Here is a 14,191-nt window from a genome sequence, read left to right on the forward strand (position 1 = left end):
CCTACGCATATTCTACAGGGAGGGGAAAAAGCACACCACATGCAGGAACAATATCAAGCACTTTGTTACTGCTTCACAAAGGAATAGAAGGGAAAAAGTCTTTGATTATGACTGGCGGGAAATAAATAGAAAGACTGGAACTCTAGATCCTCTAATGCTGAGTAAATGAGAATCATAAGCTATTGATTAACCCACAGCAGGATCTTGCCTAGGATAGGCCCCTAGCCTATGAGCTTAGCCAGTAAATGCGTCCTAGGTAGAGAGGGGAAAACCTAGAAAAGAAAAGACCCAGAATCACATCCAACAATCTATGGGGGAAAATCACTAATGAAGCAACAGGCAGAGTCGTTTATTGATACGAGGTTCCTATATACCATCATCTCAAATCCAAAGGCATAACAATAGGTAGGCATCTTCTCGACGATTTATACGAAGATATAAAGGTAAACCAATAGATAGAGAGAGATGTTTTTCCTGCGGCCCAAGAACATCTTCGTTCAAAGAGCTAGAAATGACTTTCTTCCCACCCGGAGTGGAGTTCGGGGATAGGACTTTGCCTGCTATCTTGGTTGCTGCTACTTTGATTTATATTCTTTTTCCTGGTCCTATCTAACCAGACACTGAATACCTGGTCCGGGTGAAAGGATTTTTTCTATTCAAAGAAGAGAAAGAGTTTCTGACTACCTCTTCTTATTGCACCGATCAAAAGAGTTCAGCCATGGCAAGCAAGATGTGAATAGAGTTGTCTTTCATAACAGGAGAGAATACTTCATTAAAGTCCACACCCTCTATCTGACTATAGCCCTTTGCAACCAAGCGTGCGAGGAATTTTGGATTCAAAGGCTACGCTCCTACTTATTTCACTCTGAAGACTCAAAGTATTTACTACTTTGCTCTGTACTTTCTCAAAAAACATTATTTTACAGATATATAGAGATACCAAATTGCATTATGAAGTAGCCTTCCATTAAGGAAAATGCCTTGATACACAAATTCCCGGGGTATCTACCTATTTTGCATTTTGACTTTCAATCTTGGGTAGAAATGGATTCATGTACTAAGCCCCAAGTGGAGTATAAAAGAATGAATGTTGTGACGAATGCGCAGGCTAAAGGATATGAATTGTGAAAGCGTTAGGCCGAATCTCCTTTTTGTGTTGAGATTCGGGGTGGAATTAAGAGTCTTTCTAATGCCTAAAAAGGGATGAATGCCCCAAAAGAGGACTAAGAGCTAAATTCCAGAGACAGCTTAAGGGGATTCTAAACCTTTTTTTGCTCTAGGTCATCAGCATTCGGAAGAGAAAGAGTCCTTGGCGCCTTGTAAGGAATAAACAATCGGTGCAGTCTCATCTCAGTAAGAGTAAGTGACGATTCCCCAACGCTACGATATGAATAGAAAACAAGTAATGCCCAATCGGTAAGAGAGGTAAGGGCTTTAGCCTCAGGGTTAAGACCCGGTGACGGAGTGTAAAATGTGGGTAGAATACGGGTTTTTAGGGGATTTAGGTTATAGGTTACAGTTTACCTCTCCCTTTGACTGTCCCGTGTAGGTTATGCTTTTTGGAGAGAGAAAAGTCTTTTTATTAAAAAAGGGTTAAGCGCCAGTCGTTAGGAGTGGAAGCCGATGGTTTAAGACCAGGGGAAAGAGCTTCGTTAGGAATGATTGGAGCTAGGGGGTAACTGATTCGCAGAAGCAGCTGCTGGTTTAGCAGAAACAAGTATAAGAACTTTTGAAGCAGTAGCAGATAGAGCTTCAGTAGGAACAGGAGCTGCTACAGTTACTGATGCGCTAGGAAAAAAGTTGAATGTGTTAAGCATATGCTTTTTTCCACATAAGAGTAGGGGGTTGGAAAGATTGAATCTTTAATCTCTATTTCTTCCTGTTACTCAATTACATCTACATTGACCCAGAGAGTAGGGAGTTTGGGCATGGTCCCAGCGAATAGAAGAGAGGTTTCTCGCCCGAAACAAAAGGTTCCAGTGGAAAAAGGCTTAACAGCGCCCAAAAAAGGTGGTTGGGTCGATCAAGCCCTAGAGTAGGAGTAGGAGCAGGTTCAGGGTAAAGAAGGAAAGAAAAGGTTCTCACCCACCAGTAGCGGTAATAGGACTTTCTCCACCAGCAGTAGGAATACTTGAGAATAAGGGGTTTGGGCTCACCGAGATGAGAAAAACATATACATACCAGAGACAGGGTCAGAGACTAGCTTTCTCTTTTTATTCCCATCTAAGAGTGGGTAGTATATCCTGGCTTATCCCCTTAGAAGGGAAATCTCTATCAAAGACAGTCGAGGTGTAGTCATAAGGGTCTAAAACTTTGTAGTTCCTCTGATGTGCCTGATGATATTGAATAGATTGTTGAAAAGTTGAAGGAGCCTGAATAGGAGCTTTCTATTGCAGCTGTTGCGGTAGAGGAGGAGGGATAAGCAGCAGGCTGAAGCCACAATGGAGCTTGCGAGATAAGAAGAGGTATGGGGGTGCTTTGCTTGAGTTAGGAAGAGTAAGATTCAGATTCAAAAAACTCCCAGAAAGACTTGTATTCCCTTACTGAACGGAAGTATGGATTCCTGCAACAACGAAAATAAGTAGTTGAAGCGAGTTTTCAAGAAACAGCTTGAGGTTTAGCAAAAGCGGCTCTCCGGGACTAGGTGAGGAAACGTCTATTGGAGAGTAGAGTGCCTCCAGGGGTTTTACATCTCGGATGAAGAATTACTTGAGTTACAGAAGAAAATTGAAGATATAACTAGTCAATTTGATGAATGTAGTATATTTAATGAAATTCCTAACTTAATCAAACTATTGATAAGAAAGGATCTTATACACGCTTATTTATATAAATATCTTCCTCGATGATATTTAGAATAGTAATATTAATCAGTTTGGTCAATATACGCTGAAGGGTATCATAATATATGTCTTAGGGTTGTTGTACAACTGTACTCAAGACACCTCTGTTGTGAGGGTATCTACATTGTTGGACAAGTTAGATAGCACAGTTCGAATACAGGCCAATATAATTAATAAGAAAAATATGGTTAGTAGTACAACAACAAGTAGTTGAGGTTATATCAAAGGTCATAAATATCAAATTAGTAAAAGATTGCTCGAGTTCATGATTGAAAGAAAGTTGATCAAAATTAAGACACTTTCAGTAGATGATAATAAAGCAGTAGTGAAAGAGAAAGGAAAGGGTTATTCTAAAATTAATTTATTCGCTGTATGTGATTTTGACATCAATATTATCCCTTTGAAACTCAATCTTCCAATGGTTTACAAGCCTTTAAAGCTGACCGAAACACGTTATACCTAACGAACTAGGGTAGCTATGGGACTCTCGCTAGTATTGACCTCCTGGACTAGTACCGATGGTGGTTCTTCAGATATGTCTTTGTTTAGTTAGGAGTAGGTTCTTGCAACCTTAACGCACTAGCGAAAAACTGCTTCCAGTTTGCAGCTCATGAAAGTCTGTCCTTTTATTACAGGCATCGGGGTGATCCACTTTGGGACAACCTCGGCCACATAGGCATTGGTAGTGAATTGATCACGGTAATAAGTCTGGATCAAGGAAAATTCAAATTCATACTTGAATCTCACTAGCTCATCGAAAACTAGGCCTTTCATCCGTGTTTTTCTAATCGGACTTAGAGGGAGGTGAATTTGCTAATTTAGGCTTTTTAGCCAGATTCTCTAAGGCTTAAAATGGAGTGATTAGATTGATTTCTTTACTTATGTGGGTTTTCCTCGCTTTCGTAGTCTCTCATTCAATTCATCCCTACCCTATCGTAGGAAATTGCATAGGAAAAGGAGTCCCATACCCTTCTAATCGGAGAAGGTGCATTTTCTTCAACCTTTATTCTTTTCAACTTGAACAACTTTTCCACAGCAAGGAATTCTTTTTTTTGTTCGGAGGGTGGATCCTATAAGAAAACTTGCCCCTTTTGGTCGGAATGCCTATTAGTCTTGGTGGTCTCGTAGTACACGTCTTTTTTATCAGCCTTCGAATACTTTCAGACTTTCCTTAGATTTTAGGTGGATTCAGTCTCTCACTCCTAAAAAAGATAAATGGTCAAGTGAAAGGAGCCCACTTCGGAGTCGCTCACAAGAGAAGCACTGACCTTTTCTCTTTTCCCTATCGACTTTGATAAGACTAATAAGTCAAGGTGAGCTCTTACTTAGAGAGAGTTAGTTGGGTAGGGTCAATAGCTCTAAGATCACATGGGATTCTAACCCTAAGGTGACTTCACTCCCTTTAGAGATGATTAAAGACTAACAAAGGCGGGGTAGGAAAGAGGAAACAAAGCAAGAAGTCATCGTCGCATCATAGAGGGTTAAGAACTTAGGCTTAGTGAATCTCCTATCAAATTTTGTATGTAATGTAAGGAAATCCTCTCTGTTAAAAGTGGATCTTTCTAAATGACTTTCTGAAGCGAAGACTAGAAAATTAAAGAGAGAGAAGACAGTCAGTCCAGCTAGTAACTGAATTTCATGCTTTTAAGCTTAATGTGTTCATTCTCTCTAGGGTCATTGAACTAGTTGAATGGAATTCCTTCCCACGCGTACAACATTCCAAAGCTCAAAGTCATTTGATCCCTTTACCAATCGTAGAAGATGACTTTTTCTATCTCCTTGCTATCTCCATTGGTTGAACGGGGGGTATCAGAAGATCTCTACTTACCTTAGACTTAGATAGAGGAGCTACATGACTTTCATTAGCTCCTACCGTAGCATATCTGAATTCACTATAGAGTTAAGAGTGACTTTGTTAGACTGTTGACTTTAGTGAGCTGTAGGACAAACTTCATTCAAGAAGAGAAAGAAAACTTTAAATAGAAGGATTAGTGCCCGTAGCAGTCCTGGAGTTAGGTTATGATGGTCGTGATGAGCTCTACTAGAAAGAAAATCTCTTCTATTCATAGATGAAGTCTTATCTAAGGGCCTTCATTGCCCTTGAATTTCGTTCCCTAGTTCAATCCGGAACTCCAAATTTGTAAGTAGCAGCCAAGCGGCTCTGTCCTTTTCAAAGAGGTTATCCTTCTCTCTCCCCACTTCTTAGTCTTATAGCATAGCTCACCATTCAAGTAAGTCACTTTACCCGGCGCTTACTGTCTTCTTTCTAGCCTAATTGGTAGCAGTCCCTTTTTAGTACCCCATTTCCAACCAGTCAAGTGGCTTTCACTCCTTGATAGTCAGTCTATTACCCAGCCCTGATCCCATGCTTTTCGTTGGTCAACAACCAACTAAAGTGCTCTATACTTCTTCACTACTCGTACAGGATTGACGGAGTTAAGCTGTATTGAGGGAATCGTTTTGTCTCAATCAATCAAGAATGCCTCAACTAGATAAATTCACTATTTAACACAATTCTTCTGGTCATGCCTTTTCCTCTTTACTTTCTATATTCCTATATATAATGATGGATATAGAGTACTTGGGATCAGCAGAATTCTAAAACTATAGAACCAACTAGTTTCACATTGGGAGAACAAGATCCGGAGCAACGACCCCAATAGTTTAGAAGATATCTTGTGAAAAGGATTTAGCACCGGTGTATCCTATATGTACTCAAGTTTATTCGAAGTATCCCAATGGTGTAACGCCGTCGACTTCTTGGGAAAAAGAAGGAACATGACTTTAATCTCTTCTTTTGGAGAAATAAGTGGCTCATGAGGAATGGAAAGAAATATATTATATTTGATCTCTAAGTCTGTACATAGCAATCCTGGGTGGGTCATCACTTGTAGGAATGACATAATGCTAATCCATGTTCCACACGGCCAAGGAAGCATCGGTTTTTAATCTCATTATGACTTGGTCGTTTGGAAGAGCAATTAATTCGATCAGAAAAGTGGAATGGAAGGCTGTAAAAGAATGAAATACTCTTTTCTTTTCCAATTTCCCCTCAAAGAAAGACGCTCAGAAAGGTTCTTGAGATTCTCAATCGCTCTTTTTAGTGGGGAGGAATAGTGCGGGAAGATAGCGAGATCAAGCCGAGCCACAAGTAAAGTAAGCCCTTCCCACGTGTCAAGTTGAATATGAATAAATGAATGCAGCCTCAACCAGAGAGATCAACCTGCGCCTTTGAGTTGAGGCCGATGGCGGCACAAAATGAACTAATCCACGACCAGCAAGTTTTCTGAAAGCGAACTGAATCGATTTGTTACTTTCCAAAAATCTTGCTTCAAATCAAAGAAAGAAGGTCTATTTTCCCACGTAGTTCGTCGGTCAAACCAACGATTCTCTTCTCAAAGTAATAGAGAGAGTCTTTTTCTAGTTAGACTTCTATCAATGGAATGAAAGAACCATCCCTTCCTATTTCTTTGTTTGTTCTGTCAGATAGAAAGCAAATTAGACCCCAAAGAGCCCTTCTTTACTTTACTACTTTAGGGGGGTAGGGGTGAAGGGGGGGTTTACATTGAACCGAGGCAAAGTGGTTTATGATTGAATCTCAGAGGCATTCTTATCATTTGGTAGATCCAAGTCCATGGCCTATTTCGGGTTCACTCGGAGCTTTGGCAACAACCGTAGAAGGTGTGATGTACATGCACTCATTTCAAGGGGGTGCAACACTTCTCAGTTTGGGACTCATATTTCTCCTATATACCATGTTCATATGGTGGCGCGATGTTCTACGTGAATCAACGTTCGAAGGACATCATACCAAAGTTGTACAATTAGGACCTCGATATGGTTTTATTCTGTTTATCGTATCAGAGGTTATGTTCTTTTTTGCTCTTTTTCGGGCTTCTTCTCATTCTTCTTTGGCACCTACGGTAAAGATCGGAGGTATTTGGCCCCCAAAAGGGATTGCGGTTGTATATCCTTGGGAAATCCCTTTTCTTAATACCCTTATTCCCCTTTCATCTGGAGCTGCCGTAACTTAGGCTCATCATGCTATACTCGCGGGGAAGGAAAAACGAGCAGTTTACGCTTTAGTAGCTATCGTTTCACTGGCTCTAGTATTCACAGGCTTTCAAGGAATGGAATATTATCAAGCACCCTTCACTATTTCGTTTAGTATTTATGGTTCTACCTTTTTCTTAGCAACTGGCTTTCATGGTTTTCATGTGATTATAGGTACTATTTTCTCGATCATATGTGGTATTCGCCAATATGTTGGTCATCTGACCAAGGAGCATCACGTTGTCTTTGAAGCAGATGCATGGTACTGACATTTTGTAGACGTGGTTAGGTTATTCCTATTTGTCTCTATCTATTGGTGGGGAGGCATATGAAGGAAGGAATCAGTGGATACAAAGAGAACCAGGCTTTTCCAAAGAATTACTATAGCTTTACCACTCCCTTTGATTATCATATACAAAAAGGTCTCTTCTACTTTCCTACCAAATCTCTCTCTATTCTGGCACATAAATGAAGGGATCGAAGAGATTATGGCAGATCATGTTCACCAAGAAATGACCCAAAATTAGATTTTGGTCTATGTGACATTGTTCCTTTTAATCGTAATCAAAGATATTTTCTTGTCTCTCATTTCTTTTCTAAAAAAAAAAACCTAATGGATCGAACTCATATGTTGTACCTGGTCGTTTAAATCTAATCTGTATTTCGGTACAACGAGAAGGGGGGCTTCACCTGATCACTCTAAATCCGCTGATCAGGAAGAGAGAAAGGAAGACGTTTTTCCTTTAGATAAAGTAGAATCTCAGTCCTGGCCTCTTTGGCAGTAGCTAGACTGAATTCATAACCCGCCATCTTTGGGCAGGAGTCGTCAGATCTTACCCAGGCAAAGGAGCGATCGACACTCGCTCGCAAGTTTTTAGAAGTGGTAAGTGCAAGGAAAAGTTGATTCAGAAAGGGAAGAGGAGTAGCCTAGCCTGGTTCTTGTTTGTTTTCCTTAGCGGTATAGTACGGCACATGGGAAATCACAATCAGAGAGAAGTAATGATATGATAGATCCGCAGGAAATTGCAAAGTACATGAAATCTCTATCTCTTTCCTTAGCTGAGAGAGAGGGAGTGCACTCTCGACATGCAGACATATCTCGTTGAATCAATCTTTTTCATCACATCGTGTATAAGGGGAATCGAACCACCTCTGCTGGTGGCAGGTAGATGTATAATGTACTACTTCGATCCAGGAACTTCTTAGGAGTAGGTTTTGGCTTGGGAAAAATCCGTGGATAAGCGAGAATATACAAATATTTTTGTTAGAAGGTTTCCCCTTACAGTCTTTTTTGTTAAAATGAATGTGGATGGGTGTCTGCTTTCTTTGAGAATTTGGATTGTACAACCAAGAATGTGGCTAAATTCTGGGACATCTACTGTGGCCTTATGTTGGCATGGGATTTCGGTTACAAACAGGTCATTCTTGAAACATATTTCAAGCACAACTGATCCAAGCTTGCAGCAATCTTGTTCAAAGGGATTGGCAGTGCTTTTATAAGCATACTCATAGAGAAGAGAGAAGGTAAGATCATAGCCGACTGGTTGGCATCTGAAGCTCTGAAGCAGCCATCGGGTTATTAACAGCTTTTGACCTATCTTCCTGGACATAAGATATCTAAAAAGGAAGAAAGAAAAGGAAAACGTTATTGTAAATGGCACGAGAAATGGACTCACTCTACAAATAATTGTGTAAATTAAAGGAATCTGATTCAAGATTACTTGGACAAAGGTTTGTTCCGGATAGCAGACCGACCAATGTGAATTGAGACATCATCGTTTACGGGAGCAGTAGAGATCATTATGATGTCTGTTGACTTAAGAAAGTTTTCTGACCCACAGAAAGAGTTGAAGGCGGCTGAGCACATCCCATCCCACAAGAGTCAAACCCAGAAAACATGGTAAGTTATTCGCCAAGGCCATTACCAATAACAGGATTATGTTCGAGATGTCAACTTGAAATTTCGATGAATCGAGGAGAAAAGCATCTACACTTTCGAAAAAAATAGAATGACGATCTGTGGTAAGAGAGTCTTTAGCACAAGAGCGAAGGATGACGACTGATTCAATTACCCTCTCTACTCAATTAATTAAATATAGTTGCGTGAAGCAGCATAAGTGCTAACCTGATCTAAGGAAAGAGGGGGAACATGAAAGCAAGGCTATTCCGGGGCCTCAAACGTCTGTAGGCCTATCAGCCATGAAGTACGCATAAGCAGGAATAGGCAAAAATGATGGTTATACATCTAAAGGACCTGTTTTTGCCTGCTCATAACCAGAACTCTTAGGTTAGGGGGACGAGACTAGTTCATTGACCCAGACCATGGCCTGAGACTGTTGGGAGGGGGCTTGGCACACTGGGAAGGATTTTCTTAAAAAACATACTACGTTTTAGCACGCTAGGATTGGGGGTCAAATCATTCCATAAAGATTGGAGGGAATAATGATTTTCACTATTTGCCAAAGTTGTAGATAAGAGAAGGGCTTAGTGCAAGGAAACAAGCTAGCCAAGATTGGTAAGTCTAGAATAGAATCCAGAGGGCATGGTTTGCTAAATTTAGTCGACGTTCTTTCTGCATATGGGCTGAAGCAAACTGAGGTTGATCATTTAGTAGTTGTTCATCATATCCAAAGTGGATCTCTAATCCTTGCTGTCTATGCTGATAATATTGTAATTACAGGTAGTGAGAGGACAGGAATTGTTGACCTGAAATAGTATTTTAGTAAACACTTTTGTACCAAGGATCTTGGAAAGCATGGTTACTTGTTGGGCATTGAAGTAGAAAGATCAAAGGTGGGAATATCACTTTATCAATGGAATTATGTTACAGACTTTTTAGAGCAGACTGGATTGTTGGGAGCAATGTGGATACTCCTATGTATCTGACTTTGAAATTTAGTAAGGATGATGGCCTGCTCTTTGAAAATCCAGAGAGGTATAGATATTTGGTTGGAAAGCTTATCTATCTGACTGGAACTCGACCAGATCTAACCCTTGCTTTTGGAGTGGTTAGTCAATTCATGCAGAATCCAAGACATGATCACTGGTAGGCTTTTTGTCCTATCTTGAGGTATTTCAAGAAAACTCCAGGAAAAGGATTGTTCTTTACAAGAAAAGATCCAATTCTTTCACACGAAAGGAGAAAGCTCTCTCTTATTGTCTTAGCCTTCAGAGTTAAGGTACATAATTAGGCTCATTCTGCTCTCATTTCTGGTCAATGTCAAATTCTTCCTAAAAAATAGGGCATTCACAGGCTATTATTTATACATAGGTATAAATATCTTAACTTCTAATTCAATTGTTCGAGGAGCAGAGGGTTTAGGTTTTGGTGAAAAGGTCTTAGGCATCTTTTGATGAGAAGGAAATAGTCTATGTCAGGAATTAGCTTCTCAGCCTAGCTAAAGAAAGTGAGGCAGCACTATTCGCTTAAAGTAAAGTGTCACTTGCTTGCACAAGCCCTTTTTGCTTGAAGCTCTCTTCCCATGTCGATGAGGGACTATTCCCACTACTTGCTAACTAGAAATATCATAAGATAAGATGCCATTGAATCGGCTCTTAGAGATTGAAAGCAAGCTCCTGACTCGAGAGTGAGAATCCATAGTTGTTTTGTTAAAGTTTCGGTAGGTGTAGGAGTTGCTGCTTTTAAGAATTAGCCCAGACCCATAAAGGATAAAGACAAAAAGTCTAGATTTCACTCTTTCAAGATCAAATTTCTAGTTTAGAGTTTCGTACCCAGGCACGGAATCCAATTGCCAACTGATCTGAGTTTGAATTGGGGAACAAATGATCTAAGTAAGGAGGTAGCTCCAGGAAGGTAGTTCTTTGACCCAATTCAGTGAGACCAGGGCTTAGCTCTTTGAACCAGATGTTTAAGGAAGTTTCAAAATGCTTATTCGAAAGAGTAAGGAAGAAGAGCTGCTTTTATTTAAGCAGAATCAGAGCTCTTGGGTAAGAAGGCAGGAAGAAGTTCACACCAAGATTGAAGAAGCTGGTTTGATAGAACCAGGGTCAGCGAAAGATGATGGAAAAGGCTTTTTGTAAGAGTGATCCTCTATCCTCTCTTTTTCTATCATCAGAGAATCAATCTCGTTGCCTAGCTACGTAGCAGGCTCAGAGCCTTTTGATGGAGGAATAACATGTTCTTCAGCTCGGCCTGGGAAAGCGCTGGCAACAATTGAAAGGAAGGGTTCCATGTAGCTAATGTGTCTACCCCCTTCTTAGTCAATGGGGCACAGCAGGTTCGGCATCTACTACAAAAGAGAGAATCCACTTCAGATAACCACGTCTCTGCTAGGCAGCGTTTGGAATGGCTGAGAGCGGACCTTTTTGGATATACCCCTTCCTCCTCTGAACCTCGCCCAACACTTTAAGGTTATGCCATCCTAAGCCTGATCTCGCACGAAATGGTTTCTTTGTTATGTTGAATGAAGTTCTATGTCTTTTGTTCACTTAATTAAGTAAAGTTGTGTCTTTGTTTGGTTTGGTTTGTTTTGTTTGCATGTATGGTATGGGCCGAAACATAGTCTAAAGTGTTCACTACTTATGTGAATTGTGAATATAAATAATAAAGACTTTTTTGTAAAAATGTGCATGTGAAAGTTGAAAGAAAGTGTACTATAGATGTGCTTATCAAGCCTTTCTAGCTCTTAAGCTTCTCCTTCTTCCTTCAGTCAACCTTAATCTTGCTAGTTTAGTTCGTATGTTTTACGTGAGTGCGTTGAATTTGAACTAGTGTGCATGGACCTTATCCATACATTTTTCGAGCTAGACACTAATAAGATGAAAACCCAGGACTCAAGCATTTTTGATCTCTGTTTTTGCGCGGAAGTATCATAAAATCCTGAATGAAATCCAGCCTTACCCAACCAGAAGAAAACGAAAGAGGGGAGGCCGGGAACGTACATTCATAATTGATTCATATTCTATTATCGGACGAGAAGTCTCAAAGCTCTTTTTCCAGCTTAGCATCTTGATGGTCTGTTCAATCAGTTGATTATGTCAAAACAGGAAACAGAAGACTTGCTTTTGTTCTAGTTTCTGATTCAAGAATGTTCCTATCATTCTGAACGTTAACGTTTAGGTGAGCCACATCTCCAAAACATCTAGAACCGGTTGGGATTGGTTCACTAAATATCCGGAGAAAGGCAAAAATTATCTATTTTTTTCATGATATTCCTTGCTTTACTACCAGGTAGTCGAAAATCAATTCATCCAGAATTCCACTGTCCTTTCAAGAATGGCATGAAGCTTTGGTTTGGCTGTGCCTGCTACCCAGCCATACTTTATCCACGATGTTTTCTCAAGCTAGGTTACATGAAAATATAACTTGACTTGACACAAAAATTCAATTCCCGAATTGATCGATATGTTTATGGGTATCTCACTTAGTAGACATGGAATCTTTTATCATAGACATGGTCTAGTTTCATTTCAAAATCCCTCGGCTAAAGTCTCTTACGAGAAAATTAGCTTACTTGCTTAGGTGATGGTTTATTCTTAGCCAAATGAAAAGAAGCAAGGATCCTTTGTTTTGGAGGTTCTTTCTCGAGCCGGAGTGCACTGTGCCTAGTTCTCACTCAATTCATTCCGTTCGTTGAGTGAGAAATGGGAAATTTATGGAAATTTACAATCCCTACCATGGAATAGTGCACCTACACGCCTTCATCGACGTTGTTTTTTAACTGGAAGGCCGAGAGGTAACTATCGAGATTTTGGACTATCTGGACATATACTTCGTGAAATGGTTCAGGCATATTTGTTGCCAGGAGCAACAAGATCAATTTGGTAAGGATTAATGCTTCATTTCTATTTCTATGGTCGATGATCATAGAAGCCCCTTTACCATTCTGTATAAATGGGCTATTCTATTTGTACAGATAGGGTGGAGGGGTGCATTTTATCCTTATTTATCTATTAGTTTTCAGTTTTTATCTTCGGTGCGGGGTAGAGCAGTTTGGTAGCTCTCAAGGCTCATAACCTTGAGGTCACGGGGTCAAATCCTGTCTTTGCAACATCTTTTTTTTCCAAACTATAGCCGGGTTGACTCTGGTAACTAGTAATTAATTCCTGCCTTTCGCTTTTTGGGGGTGGAAGACAAAAGAAAATGTAGGGTCAAAACTCGCACCTGTGTCCAAAGTTTGACTCTTAAGTTAGAATGATAAGGCATTTCGCAAGCTTGAATCCCTAGAAAGTAGAACTGCAGTTCGTAAGTTTGCTCTTACTTCTTTATTCAATTCTTTTCCCACTTCATTGCCTTCTATTCCTCTTTTATTCTTTCTAATGTAATATCGTAAGCATCCAATGCAGCTTTTTCTGCGAACTCTTCTGCTGCAGCAGATTCATTCTGATCCTTTAGATCCGCTCTCTCTTTCTCTGGCTCCCTTACTTGAAAGCTTTTAGTCGATCTACTCAGTCAAAATTTTTTTCAACTCTGATCCTTTCAGCCCTAGTTTCGCTCTAAGTCAAGGCCTTTAGTCGATCTGGTTCTTAGTATCCTTCCTCTTTAGTCTAGCTGACCGCTTTTCCCCTTGACTCGCCTGCTTTGGGATATCAATATTCTATAGTTGGAATCTATCTTCCACTGGCTATGACAAAGACATATCTGCTAGAAGAAGTGTGGTCATAAAGTCTTTCTTTCCCCAAGGGCAGAAGGAGTTTGGAATGACTATCTCTCTCGTCCAGTCCACGAAAATGCCTCTTCCTTGTTGTTGTTGCTAAAAGCCTTGGTGATCTATCTTCCTTCTCTTAAGAACCTAGACCATGAATTATTAGATCCCCATGAATGAGGAAAGGTAGTTTCAACTAAGGTCTTAAAGTCCAGCCCGGTGATGAATCTTCTTCCACTCAGAGGAAAAACGAATTGATTGACTATTAAGTGCAAGCCTGTAAATAGACGACAATGGGCAGTTTAGGTGCGCTTAAAGTCAACTACAACTATAAGGCATGCCGATGTTGCCACCCCTTTGACTGTGAAAAGATCCAAATAAGCACACAGTAGTTTAGAGTAGAAGGAGCGGAAAGCCACTTGACTACTTGGAAAGGAGCTCTGACGTTGGAATTCAATAGTGACAGAAATGGTCATCTGTGCTCCACATCTACTGGTTTTGTCACCCTGCAAAGAGGTGGAACCAACCAAGACTGAACACTAGCCCCATTTTGTAGACGGGTTGGGACCGGCCTTCTATCTCGATGAACAATGTTCCACTGATTAGGCAGGGACAGGATTCAAACCTGCAATCTTCAGGTCATAAGCCTGATGCGTTGACCAATTCCTCTACCCCGCTTCTTCCCCTTCT

At 40.4% G+C, this 14,191-nt stretch overlaps 2 pseudogenes; both read left to right on the top strand.

Moving 5' to 3' along the window:
- Positions 1 to 5,057: 5,057 nt before the first annotated feature.
- Positions 5,058 to 6,979, top strand: LOC124888011 (annotated as a pseudogene).
- On the top strand, positions 6,365 to 7,444 carry LOC124888010 (annotated as a pseudogene).
- The last annotated feature ends 6,747 nt before the right edge of the window (positions 7,445 to 14,191 follow it).

The sequence above is a fragment of the Capsicum annuum genome, chromosome 10 (assembly GCF_002878395.1).
Source record: "Capsicum annuum cultivar UCD-10X-F1 chromosome 10, UCD10Xv1.1, whole genome shotgun sequence".
Taxonomy (NCBI): Eukaryota; Viridiplantae; Streptophyta; class Magnoliopsida; order Solanales; family Solanaceae; genus Capsicum; species Capsicum annuum.